This window comes from Acinonyx jubatus, chromosome D4 (genome assembly GCF_027475565.1).
Source record: "Acinonyx jubatus isolate Ajub_Pintada_27869175 chromosome D4, VMU_Ajub_asm_v1.0, whole genome shotgun sequence".
NCBI lineage: Eukaryota > Metazoa > Chordata > Mammalia > Carnivora > Felidae > Acinonyx > Acinonyx jubatus.
In genome coordinates, this window is record NC_069391.1 from 52114279 (window position 1) to 52127942 (window position 13664).

The 13664-nt window shown below is 38.2% G+C and overlaps 1 protein-coding gene across 26 annotated transcripts in view; it reads left to right on the plus strand.

The window, feature by feature from the left end:
• BNC2 (basonuclin 2) overlaps positions 1 to 13664 on the plus strand; it is a 436381-nt gene that overhangs the window by 275912 nt on the left and 146805 nt on the right. The window lies entirely within an intron of this gene.

Consider the following 13664-nt stretch of genomic DNA (forward strand, 5'->3'; position numbering starts at 1 on the left):
GACTGAACGTAGCAGCAGCCAGCAAGCACCAGGCCTGATGGAAACTCAAACATACCACAGTTGGCCTTTCAGGGCCTGTACCTCAGAAGGAGGCTGGCAAACCCTCTTTGCTTGAGGAGAATTCGTCGATGACTGCTCACCCTTGTCGTATGCTTTTGAGGCTGCATTTATCCTCCCAGATGTTAAATTTTGTATGGTCCAAGGTGAGTGAGAGAGTGAACGGGAACATTGTTTGGCTAGTATCTGAAAAAATAATGTGTAAATACCCCCCTTTCAGTGCTCATCGGGATTGGAGGTGGCCGGTGTTGAATGGGGGCTCTGCATAGGTGTGTCACCTGAGGGTGACCCATGGCCATGGCTGCAAGTGTTGCCGCTTTTTGCCAGATGCACAGAGCTGTTCCATCAGTGTGGAACATTGAGCATTTAGTATGTTCTTATGTATGGTTTATGTGTTTTATGTTCAGGCAAAAAGAGACTTAGAAAATAAGCAGACATTTTCTTCCTAGAATGTAGAATTTTTAAAGATAGGTGATGTTTATAAAAGAAATCTTGGCTTGAGATTTTTTTGACAGCCTGGGGTATTGGCTTCTCAGTCGACATATTCTTCATTCCCAAACTGTGCCAAATATCCAGTGGGTTGTATTTTTATAAATGTCATGTTATTCTAGCAAGATCTGAAGTAACAACACTGGGCCATGCCTTTGAAATGCTTTTAATTTATCATGTACCTTGCTTGTTAGGGTGTGTATGTTGGCATTGTGGGGACGTTTCAGCCACATTTCTGTGTGTGAGATCGAGAAGGGATAGGTAGGGTAGCAGGAGAGGAATACCCTGGAAGGGGTGTGCCTGGCAGGCAGAGCCACAGTCCTTTAGTGCCTCCAGGAATGGAACTCCTTCCTGTTTCATTAGCAGGGCCAAAATCTGAAACGTCTCGCAGTCTAGTTTTGAACAACAGATGAGCTGCTGTTAAACTTTTGTAGTCTGTGTGTATTAGCGCATTCAATGATTTCTTCTCTCTTCCGTATTCATTTCCTAGGGTTGCTGTAACAAAATACCATAGACTGGGTTGCTTAAATCAGAAATTTGTTTCCCCACAGTTCCAGAGGCTAGAAGTCCAAAATCAGGGTGGTTTCATTCTGAGGACTCTTCCTGACTTTCAGATGACTGCCCTCATGTTGTGTCCTCAAATGGTCTTTCTTCTGTGGATGCATACCCCTGGTGTCTGTTTGCATCTAAATGTCTTCTTGTTCTAAGAACACCAATCAGATTGGATTAGGGCCCACTCTATTGGCTTTATTTTAACTTAACCAACCTGTTGTTTTTTTTTTTTAATGTTTATTTTTGAGAGAAAGAGAGCAAGCATGTGCCGGGTACATGAGGGAGGAAACGGGGGAGGGACAGTGAGAATCCCAAGTAGCCTCCATGCTGTCAGTGCAGAGCCCAACGCAGGGCTCTGATGCAGGGTTCAAACTCACAAACCAAAATCAAGAGTCGGATCTTTAACCAGTTGAGCCACCCAGGTGCCCCTAAAACTTAATCAGCCTTTTTAAAGGCTCAGTCTCCAAATATAGTCACATTCTGAAGTACCAGGGATTAAGGCTTCAAGGTACGCATTTTGGGGGAAACACAACTCAGCCCATAACACTTCCTAAATATCCTTCTTTCCCTGAGAAAGTGTTGGCTTTACTAGGTAATAGGTACTAGAGCTTATGTCCCAAGGCCTTCAAGACTCAGAGGCAGTATGGAATCTCATCCTGGCTTTGCAACTTCAGTGGCTCATAGTTGAGCATCTCTGCAGGTCTGCCTCCTTATCTGTAATATAGGATTAATAATACCTACTTTGAGGATTGTTGTGAGAATTAAAGATAAAGCATATGAAGACTTTCAAATAAATAATACTGTGTTGAAAGTAAGAACCTGAACAATGGATAAGCAATAAAAGTAGGTTGATCAGTTAAACAAAGGACTTTTCATTCATTCAGCTCCCTTTTTTTGCAAAGCCATCTGTGTTCCCATCATCTGTCTACGGTGGTAGCCTTGTGAGTATAAAAGTTTACTGTGTCACCAGTTTGTTTTACCTATCCAACTGCCACATGCATATTACATTAGTAGTGTAATGGGGTGAGGTGGGAGAAGAAATATTTCTTCTTTCTCGAATAAAATAAATTATTTGTAGCCAATGGTTGTTACTGAGACTTTCTGAAGGATGTGATTTTTCACTAAACTTGAATAAGGCATTTCTGTTATATTAGGCTGTGCTTTTTCTACTGTGTCCTTAGAAATCCTGGGTTTCTGTGATATTAATTGTAGAGTTTCCCAAGTCTGTCTTTCTCTCACCACTGTTAATACCTTGATCTCTCTTCCCCCCTCTCCTCCTTCAACTGTGTGTCCATATACAACTCCAGATATGTACGGGGTGCCTGGGTGGCTCAGTTGGTTAAACATCCAAATCCTGGTTTCGGCTCAGGTCATGATCTCATAGTTTGTGGGTTTGAGCCCCACATCGGGTTCTGTACTGACTTAGGATTCTCTCTGTCTCCCTCTCTCTCTCTCCTGCTCCCTCACTTGTGCTCTCTCTGTGTCTCAAAATAAATGAATAAACGTAAAAAAAAAAAAAAAAAAACAAAAAAAAAAAAAAAAACAACAACAACTCTATGAGGCACCTGAGTGGCTCAGTCTATTGAGTGTCTGACTTCAGCTCAGGTCATGATCTTGAGCCCTGCATCAGGTGCTCTGCTGTCAGCGTGGAGCCCACTTTGGATCCTCTGTCCCCATCGCTCTCTCTGCCCCATCCCCGCACTCTCTCTCTCTCTCACATACACACTCTCTCAAAAATAAAATAAAACATTTAAAAAAAAACCCCAGCCAACTCCAAATATGTACATGCAGACTTACAAACCCCACTCTTCCTGTATTCATTAGGACAAATACGATAGTGAAGGATTGGCTTCCAGCTTTTGAGTTGGCAGTGGGATGAGAGCACCCACTCTTTTTGCCCCTGGCATTCCAACTAGTTGCTTCATTCTCTCCCCCTGCACAGAAAACCCAGAAATCATATCTCTAGTGATTTCTGTGCAGAGGTGAAACACAGCAGCCTTCCTGGCTGCCTTATACAGTACGGTGTGCTATGTGTGGCACGAGGAGGAAATTACTTGGTTTTTTTAGTGTGTGATTTTTCTCTGAAAGTGGATGTAACAGGAGTGAGACTACTGAGACACATCTCATAGAATTATTGTATCGCATCGCTAAACATACTCCACCTGTTAATTGTATTAAAAAAATATTTGCTGCTAAAAGATAAAGATAACCAAATGTCAAATCAAGTGTTCTCTATAAAAAGAACACCTTTTACAAACTTGATGGACTCTTTTGAACAAATATGTTCCTATATCTCTTTATAGTTTCTTTGTAAGATGTTGGATTTCATGGGCCATTATATCACACATACGCATGTGCACACACACACACACACACTCTTCCATAGCCTTACACATTTATTCTCTAACCTGCTTCAATTGTTGACATTAGCTCCTTTACAGTAATCTTGAGAAAGATGTTTTAAAAATTAAAGGGAGTGAGTGATTAATTCATCATACTATAACACCTGGGTTTTGAAATTATGCACTGGGCTGTGTGCTTTCTACAGATTACTTCCTTGAAATCTTTAGCACCTTTGAGTCAGAGAGGAAAAAACCCTAAACAGTTCCTTGACTACCAATAGGTATTTCCCACTGAATTAATAAAGGATTTCCTGTTCTTTCTCCCCATTAATGAGTTTCAGCTCTTTCACTTAGATAGTAGAAAGCAGGGCTTTATTGAATTTAACTTTATTTCAAAACAAGCTTTTTTTGGTATACGATCTCCATACCTATAATGTGTAATAACCCAGAGTTCCTAAGTTTGTGAATTTCCGTTCAGAGTTCTTGGATAAAGGACTCCAGCATACTGCCAGCTAATTCATTTAACAACTATTTTTTCCTACCTCTATTTGCATTATCTTTTCTGTGTGTTTCCTTCATTTGCCTAAGATATAGAGTGAGTTTTGAAAAAAATTAAAATAAAATTTCCTACAAGTTTTAATTTTCCTTGGTTCAAACGTGCCAAAATAAGATACCAGGATAAGTAAGAGCAGCAATGGGCTTCTTTACTGGTGACATAAATGTTTATATTGGTAGAAATTTAGTTTGTTGCATTTTGACCCTTTCCCACCATACTAGAGTAGTAATTCAACCATTCACAGAATTAAAGCTTCAGCCAAAGATTTTATATAGTCTTGGAAATTAGCAAGTATCACTAGTACATACCCAGTACTGGGTAAGTTGTATGGGGAGGGTGGTAGGGATAGTGCTTCCTTCTAACGAGAAGTGTTACTAATAGGACTTTGTTGCCTTTGTAAAAAAAAAAAAAAAAAAAAACAACAACTGGAGACACGGTATAGGGGTTGAGAACTATAGTACTAAGTCACTTCTGTTATTTATTATTTGCAAATGAGTTTTAATGCCTGTATTCTAGATGAAGATTTCATTTCTAAACCATTAAGATATAGTAGTACAAATAAAAAAAATAGTAAACTATGTTCTAAATGATTTTAGTAAATATCTAGTGATAATCCAAGACAACTGGAAATTTTTTTTTTCTTTTATGTTGGGTTGTATTTGATTTGTGTATTTGAGAAAAGAGGTGGGCAGATTTTAGAAAGGTAATGTATTTAGAATTTTTTCCTTTACTAGATCAGTAATTTTTACTTCCAACAAAGCCCATTTGTTAAAACTACCTTAAAAAAAATCCACTGTCTCTTAGTGTGTCTCGTAAGCATTTGGCAAGGAGATGAGGCTTGATGAATAAAAAATATATTACACAGCTTAATGAACCCCACAGCAGCTTTCTCGGTACAAATTATTTCCTTTATAGAATATTCTGATTTAAACCAAAAGCATGCACCATTCCAACAAGCTGCATGAATGATAGAATTTTCATTCACTTCCAAGTGATCTGAATTAACACTAGTGTTATTTCCTTTGGCTAAGGTCTGCCTGTGAGAACGCTTGTTGCACCAGAATTCTTGAGACCTTTCTTTTATTATGTTCTATAAATGTGATTTCTCTTTACTACTTGCAGTTCTTTCAAGGAGAAGATAGTCCTGTGTTATTACTTTAATTACTTGGTCATCAAGCCAGCTGCCTTCCTGCTCATATCCAAACTATTCAGATTTTTTTAAAATGTAAAACGAGCAGGCTAGGCCTGCATCGTCTGGATCATCAATGAAGAGATATTTAGTAAGAATCTATCATAGATAAAGTACTGTATCAGGTGTCCTTCAGCTCCTCAGTTCTGTGCCACAGGAGATAGCAGTATAAAGTTAATTTAGTGTCCTATAGTAACCAGTTTTATGGTTTAATGTACTGTAAGACTTAATATTCATATAATCCATTAATTTCAAACCTCTTTTGTAATTCACTGGAAGTAATTTTTCTTTTTTTTTTCTCATCATCATTGAATTTGAATTCTCAGCTTTTACTTGATATATCTTATCAGAACAGGGATTTTTATAGAAACCCTGCCCCGAATAGAAATATAAGACCTCCCATTAAATTTGAATTTCAGGTAAACAATGAATAGTTTTTTGTTTTGTTTTGTTTTTTTAGGATAAGCCTATATCTGCAAATTTAGCTCAGTGGTCCTGTATTTTTATTTGCTAAAACTGGCAAGCATACATCTAAAAACATTTTAGTGAGGCTTAATTTGCGTATTTAAATCTTAAATCAAGGCCATTGGTTCTGAACATTCTGTAATCAGAAACCTTTTCATTATGTCAGTCTTACATTTAGCACCACGAGATCTCAGCATTCTGTTTACAAATTCCTCAAATTTGTTGGCGCCCTGGTACTTTACAAGGATTTAAGCGGAGTGGATCAAAAGCAGTAGTTTTCATTTTATTCCATGAAAAGTCACATGTCTTTATTATTTGTCCCAGTCTATGCTCTTATGAATTGTCTAAACATCTGTGGAAGTCATTTATTCCCAACTGGTAACTCTGTAATATTCTTCCTGACTTGAGTCCAAAGCCCAGTATAATTAATGTAGTAGTAACTTTTCCTTCTTCCTCCTTTCTTCCCTAGTTTTCTCCCCTTCACACCCCAAATAGATGTCTTTTATCATAAGTAATAAAGCATGACATTTCTGTGACATCATGCTCATTCCAAATAACTCAGCAGTTTCTGTATGATAATTCGTACATTTTTCATGATTGAGCGAGGAGGGTAATTAAAACTGAGTCCCGTCTGACAAAGGGAAAGGTAATCCTCCCAGATATTAACCTACAAGAAAGCTCTGAACCTCCCTTTAATTGACCTAGAGATTGTCCCAATAAGAGTGAATTTTGCTTTGGGAGAGACTTGTTGCAGGAGGCTGTTTTGTTTAGGATTTGATGAAAAGTGTAAGAAAGGTACTAGCTTGAGTCCTTAGCACAGGGAAGTAAAGACAAGCTTTGCAAGTGAGAACTTGATCCTTTGGGAAGATGTAGGTGTTCGTGCTTCCAGGGCTTTACCTAGAAACAACGTGGGTAGGAACACCATATTCCTCTTCTTCTGGTACGCTGCTTTGGAAAAGGTGGGAACTAATGTAGTATCTGTTTAAAAGAATCTAAGTAGACTTAGTTCTTCCAGATTAGGATACTGAAACCTGGCTTGCCTAGCTGCAAAATTCTTTTCTAGTTAGAGAAACCGGGTTTTTGGTGCCTCCTAGCTCTGGTAAGGCAGTTGGGTCCCCGATCTCTCCATGGACAAAGTCGTTGATCATCTCTCTGGTTATTTTTATTTTAAAGAGCAAAAACAAGGCCATTTTCCTGCCTGGCACAGGAGCCTTCTTTGCTTGACCTGAGGGCACCGTGCCCTCTTCTGCTTTTCTCCTTTACTCCCTGATCATAGCTGATAAGCTTTAAAGGGAGGCCATCCTCACAAATGCAAAGGTTGGGTGCCTGATTGATGGCATTAACTATATTCTTATTGTGTCCCTGAGCTGCTTATTTTGATTTGTTTCTTAGTCTGCCTACCTTTGGGATGGTGCTTTGAACTCCCTAAAATTTTTCGTTTTTAATCACAGCACAAACAGTGCCTCCCCCTCAAAGTCCTGGGCTCTCTGCCTGTTAGCTCCCCATGTTTTTTTTTTTTGTTTGTTTTTGTTTTCCTAGATTCTTCTTACTCAGATGGAACATAAGATGAGTCTGGTAAATTCTGGCCTCTAAAGTATGCAGTGCCAGTCCGCTGCTAAGGAGTTTCTAGGGAGGATCTTGAGATTGAAACATACAGGGCTGGAGCCCCAGGATATGAAGAAGTTTCAGAATCATAAATGGGAGGCATGATAGAAAAGTAGGGAAGAGTGCAGTTCTGTTTAAGTTCCTGTGCTGCTCTTACCACCTACTATCAGCAGAACTTTGGCCAAGTTACGTAATCTCTATTTTCTCGTCTGTGAAACGTGGATAATGATAGCACCTAGTTTGTAGGGTTCTTCCTAAGATTAAATGAGATAATCTACTTAATAGTGTTGGTTATTGTTATTTCTGAACTCTTCTAGAAGTACAACTTCAACTTCTGAGGGTGTGACAGACATGTTTTAATATCGTTTAGTGGTTAAAAGTTGGCTTTGCCAGATGGTGGTCAAATCTCATTTCCGTCCCTAGTTAGTAAGCCTCAGTTCTTTTATCTGTAAATGTAAATAATAACAGAAATATACTTAAATATCACAGCAAGGTTTGGAGGAAGATTAAAGGGAAGAGTAGACTTAATACCAGTGATAATGTCCAGAGCCTCACTTTTAAGGTGCAGGTGGTGTGAGCTTCTTTCCCCTTCTAGGGAAGGTTTTCTTCAGTGCCCAGTGGCAAAGTTTAGGTTACCAGTTCTTTTGGCTGTAGGGCCAAGTGTTCCCTAGGTGAAGTTGTTTTCCCCAGTAAATCCAGTACAGTTCCATTCCTTCCATTTCCCCTAACGTGTCATTTGAGCCCTTATTTGAACAGAAATCAGAAACACTTTTTCCCAGAGGTCACATTTTGAGAAGTGTAGACCAGTTAAAATGAATTGTAAGAGTATTTATCTGTTCAAAGTCCAAAACCAGAAGTAGATTAATTTTAGGCAGATTTCAAGCTACTTTTGCCCATTTTCACACCTATCTTGCATGTGAAGTGCTCTGATGGGCTAACCACTTTATCATTTTATTGTACTTTATTACATCATAAATTTTTATATCTTGCTAACGATCCTACAGGAAGCTTAATTGTTTATAGGAACATCTTAATTAACTGGAGTCCACCAGGTTAAGCAGAACACAAATTGAAGGAGTTATAAATGAAACACTCAACTCCTCTCATTTTACTCAGGATGCTCTGTTCAGGTATACGAGGAGATTTCCTTGGGGCATAAGGACCCAGTATGCCTCAGCAATATCATGTTGATATTCTCAACCATCCTTCTTTCTGCTGTGTCATAGTGATGACTTTTTCTAAGCATGGGCCCTCCCCCTACCCTTTATTGAAGAGTGGATGAGGTAAATAAAGTAATTCTGAGGAATTCTGACTTGTATTCTGGGAGGCATAAAATGTTGCTTATGCATCCCATTCCTTACCAGTTTTGCCTTCTAGGAGGGTGGTAGGTGTTTGTAATTCTTCAAAAGCTTCTTGCATTTATCTGTTACTAGTTAGTGAGCGTGTAGCCAAAGCCCTGTATAGAAAGTATTTTAAGGTGTTACTGTCACAACTGGGTAGAGTCATAAGCAGTGTCTGTTAAGGGGCCCGGTAGTAAGGTCTCGCTCTCCCTGGAGTTCAGGGAGATCCTAATTTTGGCCTCTTAGGCCTCTCAGCCAGCTTGTATGGTCAGGCAGGTGACAGTACAAATGCAAGCTCAAACCCATCTAAATGAAAGGACAGTGTTGTTGGGCCTTAAATTCAATTTGCCAAGGAATGCAAAGGTAACTCTAGACCTGGCTGTCCAATCAAGAAGCCACTCTTATGGATGTGAGCACTTGACATGCAGCTAGTCCAAATTGAGACATGTTGTAAATATAACGTATACACTGGATTTTGGAAATGTCATCTTAAAAAAAATGTAAAATACTACAGTAATAATTGTCCATACATATTGGTAATACTTTTGAGATACTGGGTTAAATAAAATATATTCTTAAAAATTAGTTTCATTGTTTGTTTTTTACCTTTTAAAAGAGACTAAAAAATTAAAGTACCGGACTTGAATTCTATTTCTATTAGACATAGCTGTTCTAGGCCCTCAGTATGAGATCATGTATTTGGAGGCCTGAAGCTTAGGTTAGAGTGGTTTACTGGTAGAGTAGTTAGAATTGGTGTGAGAATCCTAAAAACCGAAACCTGAGGCTCTTGTCCTCCCTTCACTCATCACTGTCAGCTCTTTCCCAGTCCTTCGAGCTTTCACACTTGCTGCACTATTGATCATGTCCAGTCTTTCCTCTGCTCTTTTCCTCGGGGAAGAGGGATCCCCCTTGCCCCCAGGAGCAATTAAGTGTTCCCTTCTGAATGAGCTCAGCACACTTCACGGAGACCAGAGGGTCGTTTCTGTGTAATACTGATCCCTCTACTAGCTTGGGAGCTCAAGGAGGGCACTTCTTCATCTCTGTGCTGATACCCACTGCGGCATTGCCCACATGGGAGCACAGGAACAAAGGTTTGCGGAAACTCCTAAGTGTATCTAAGAGTCTCTGACTCCTAATTGCCATTTCTTTTCCAGCAGCCTCTTCCATGCTAAGTGGTAAGCACAACTGCAGACAGCTTGCCTTTAGATTCTGCATTTCTCTTTTCCAGCCTTTCTGTTCTCGCCTTTTGCTGTTTTCTTCTGTCTTTAAACAACCAAACAAGTGAAAGGTAGGTAGGAGGTTTTAGCAGCCTGACTAGCCAGGAAGTAAATTTTAGAGAAGTTCAATTTGTTTGATCATTAACAGATGTTGGCATTTTGGTCTTATTCAGAAGGTACGGTTTTGAGTGAAATATCTTCCAGTTTTATTTAGTAGTTCTTCAATACTCCTTTGCCTGCAAAAATCTGATGGATGGAAATTCTCCCCTCCTCTCTTTGGTTGTCCATGTTTTCCACTATCAGTAAAAATTAAAAAACAAATCAACTTCTAGCATAAAAGAAAACACCTGTTTGGCTTGGAGAAATTGGCCAGGGAGGTCTTTTCTCTGACAGGCCAAAAGCGACCATCACAGGGCCCCTTATAAAAAAAAAAAAAAGACTTTTTTTTTCTTTATTTCATGTGAGCATTGGCAGAAACTCTGACAAGCAGTTCTTCATATTTTATTATGTTCTTGTCTGCAGAATCTCTGTCAGGCAAAAACCTTGTCAGCGGAAAACCTGTCGTAGGATCAGAGGAGACAAAAACAGGTGTCACACAGGCAGTCAAAACTGAAGGAAAAAAAAGATTAGGCTAAAGAGAGAGAGGCAGACAATTACATTAATGCCATTGCTTTTATCTTATAGATGTGTGTTATTATCTCGGGGTGCTGAGTGCGCAATTGCCTCAAAGAAAAGTAGACAGGAGACAAGGGGAAACTTGATAGTTATTAACTGAAGAGGCAGTGTGTCAAAGCTGGATGGGGTTCAAAGTTTTGCAAAGGAAAAAAACTGCAGGCAGCAAGCAACGGCTGTGCGGTTCTGCTTTTGGCTACATAAACCTAGAAGCAATCTAACATTTTCTACTTGGAAACAGATCATAGAGAGAAAAATTAATGAAAGATTTCATTTGGAAGTTTTTGGGGTAACATTTATCCTATGTACATGTGACTGAATCATAATCTTTTCTCTCTTATAAAATCTTGCCACAATGTGAGGCATGAAGACAGGCATTTGTCAGTTCAGCTGTGTTGTTTGGATATGTTTAAAACACCTATTATCAACACACTTTTAATTAAAAAAAGCTATTAAGAAGCCCTTTTACTAAGTGTGAACATCTGTACATGCAAGCTGTAAATTAGGAGATCACATATGTGTGCCTCAGTCAGAGACTAAATGAAGTTGGCAAGTGTTTTCTAGTACTGGTTTTTAAATACAGTAAAAAAATCTAAAGGAAAAGTTGCTACGTTTTAAAATTTGGATTCATTTTTATGATTGTGCCTTTTAGTACTAATTAATAGAACTTTTCTTCTATGTAGAAGTTAGGGCCATTGTTATTACCAAATTGGTAACCAGAATTCAAAGAGCTGATCAATGTCTCCCCTCTTTCTTTGTTCACATCTTTTCAAGAGACCTGACTTCTTTTCTGAGAGTTTGGGCTCATTAAATATTGGTGGTGATATAAAATAGTTTCATTTCGCCGATGGCTCAAACTCTGAAAGATATTTAGCTTGTTGATAGCTCCTACATGTCAAACAGCTGACCAGTAACTTTTGGCTGGGATGGCAACTTTAAGTTTCCTGGTCTGCTTAATCATACATTGATCATGTTAGTGGAAAAATCAGCAAGGATTGCTCTAGCCCTTAACATTTTCTGTTCATGCATTTAACGGTTAGTTTAGATTTTTCCTAAGACTGCCTTCTTAACCCCTTTTTTATGAACAAATCTTTATATAGGGTCTTTTATCCCTCCAGTCACAGATGCAAAGCAGCTTGATACTTGATATATGCATTAAGCAAATCCAGCAATCCAGAAGAAAACACATAGGAGTGTCAAAAGTGTGTGTGATAGCCCAGAGTTTTAAGGGATTATGTTGGGGGAATAAAAAGAAAAAGATAAAGATTGATTATAGATTTGGGATGAGATTTCAGGCTGACTTACTGGGAGAGGGAAGGAAAAATACTTGTGACACAAAGGTGATGTTTATTAAAAAAAAAAAAAACTATAATCATTTCTTTCTTTCAGGTATTTCCTACCAGATGCTGGCTTTTTGTATTATTTTTCTCTCTCGGTTTTGAAATAGTTCTTCACTGTATGTGATAGAGTTTAAAGCATATGTTGTATAAAAAATAAATATGCTTTGCATTTATAATGTTTCCTTAATGAAATTCTTATATACATATATATTACGTTAAGAAAATTAAGTATTTAAAGCTAATAAATTGGGAGTAGGGTAATTACTCTCTTGCAGAAGAGTACATTTTTTGTATAATAAAACGACTTGATATCATGTTTTTCAAGTAATACATTTCAATAGTTACTTTTAAAACAAGATACGTTTTGTAGTCCGTGTACATTTAATTCATTTTTCTGTAAATTAAATAAAGCAAGGTTTGTGTAGTCTGCTTTCAGCTAGCCTTGTTGACCAGAGTTCAGATAGAACAGCAAGAGTAGAAACAATCCCCCAACCTGGTTGCAGCAAGTAGATTCAATTACCAAATCTCTTCCTAGTTTTACTGTCAAGTTTGTAGATTAAATTTTCTCTTTTCTCCTTAACCACTTGTAATGAAGTTGCTGTAAATGAGGAAAGACATGCCTCCAAAAGTGGGCCATGTAAGGAAGAAGGAGAAGAAATAAAACCAAGGAATTATTTAATCTACTAGCCAAGAGAGTGAGCTCCTGCACAACCAAGCGTTGACAGTCTACTTTTATGTGTGCCTCAGTCAGACTTTAATGATTTCCAAAGTCTGTTGTGAAGACTTTATTATGCATAAGGCCACAGGGGGGAAATGCCAATCAGTTTGAAATATTACTACATAATCTCAAGTGGAGCTCAAATTTTGCCCTGGAATAATTGTAGGTGTTTGTGTGTGCATATCCACATATTCTGAAAGCTAAATGTCAACTAGGGATGATTAAAATCCATAGGATGGTGGGACCTCATTGGTACTACTCTTGTCCCCCTTTCCTTGCTACAGATTAGAATCACATTCGTAATGAACTAGAAGAGTATTCATATACTTATCCCTCATGTAGGAAGGGACAAGAAAAAATCAAGAGCCATTCACATAAGGCATGATAAGGTATAGTAATGTAATTGGAGTTTATGGAGGCTCTGTAGGTTTTTGTTTTATTTTACCTAAAAACACTGACACACTGTTTGTTCAAGGAAAAAAATAAACCCTTCACACATAAGGGCTGACAGCTTTTATCACCAGGCTTGGGGATCAACTCTTTCAGCTATATATCATTCCTTTTCTTCTTTTTTTAAAAAAAATTCTCGAAGCAAGCCTTCTCCTCGGTATTAAGTATCCTAATTAATTCAACCTTGACAGTTACAGTTAGAAAGTTGTGACTTAAATGGAACATGAGTTATTTTGTACTTAAATTTTCCCCAATTATATGGTTCTTTTCCCCAAAAGTAGTGAATAAAATTGCAGATCTAAATATTACTTCAAGTCATAAGGAATTCTTTTAATAACAGTCATTGTCTGCCTTCATGATCGATTCTCTGATTCACTAAAAAGTTTTTAATATGTCATCATTGCCATTTATTAATGTTTTCCCCAAGTGCTATGGCTTTTATTAGGGTCTGGCTCACGATCTATGAGTAGGCTAAGCCTTTGCCTTGCGCCCTGATGCTCTCTCGCCTAGTTAGAGAGCTGAGTCTTATAATGGGAAAGGATTGATGTTATAATGATTCCAAAGGGTCCCTTTATGATGAAATTCTAAATACGCAAAATCCCATTAAACCTGTAGAAGTTCATGGGCTAGCTACATTGAAATGACATATCATTATATTGGGTATAGCGTGCA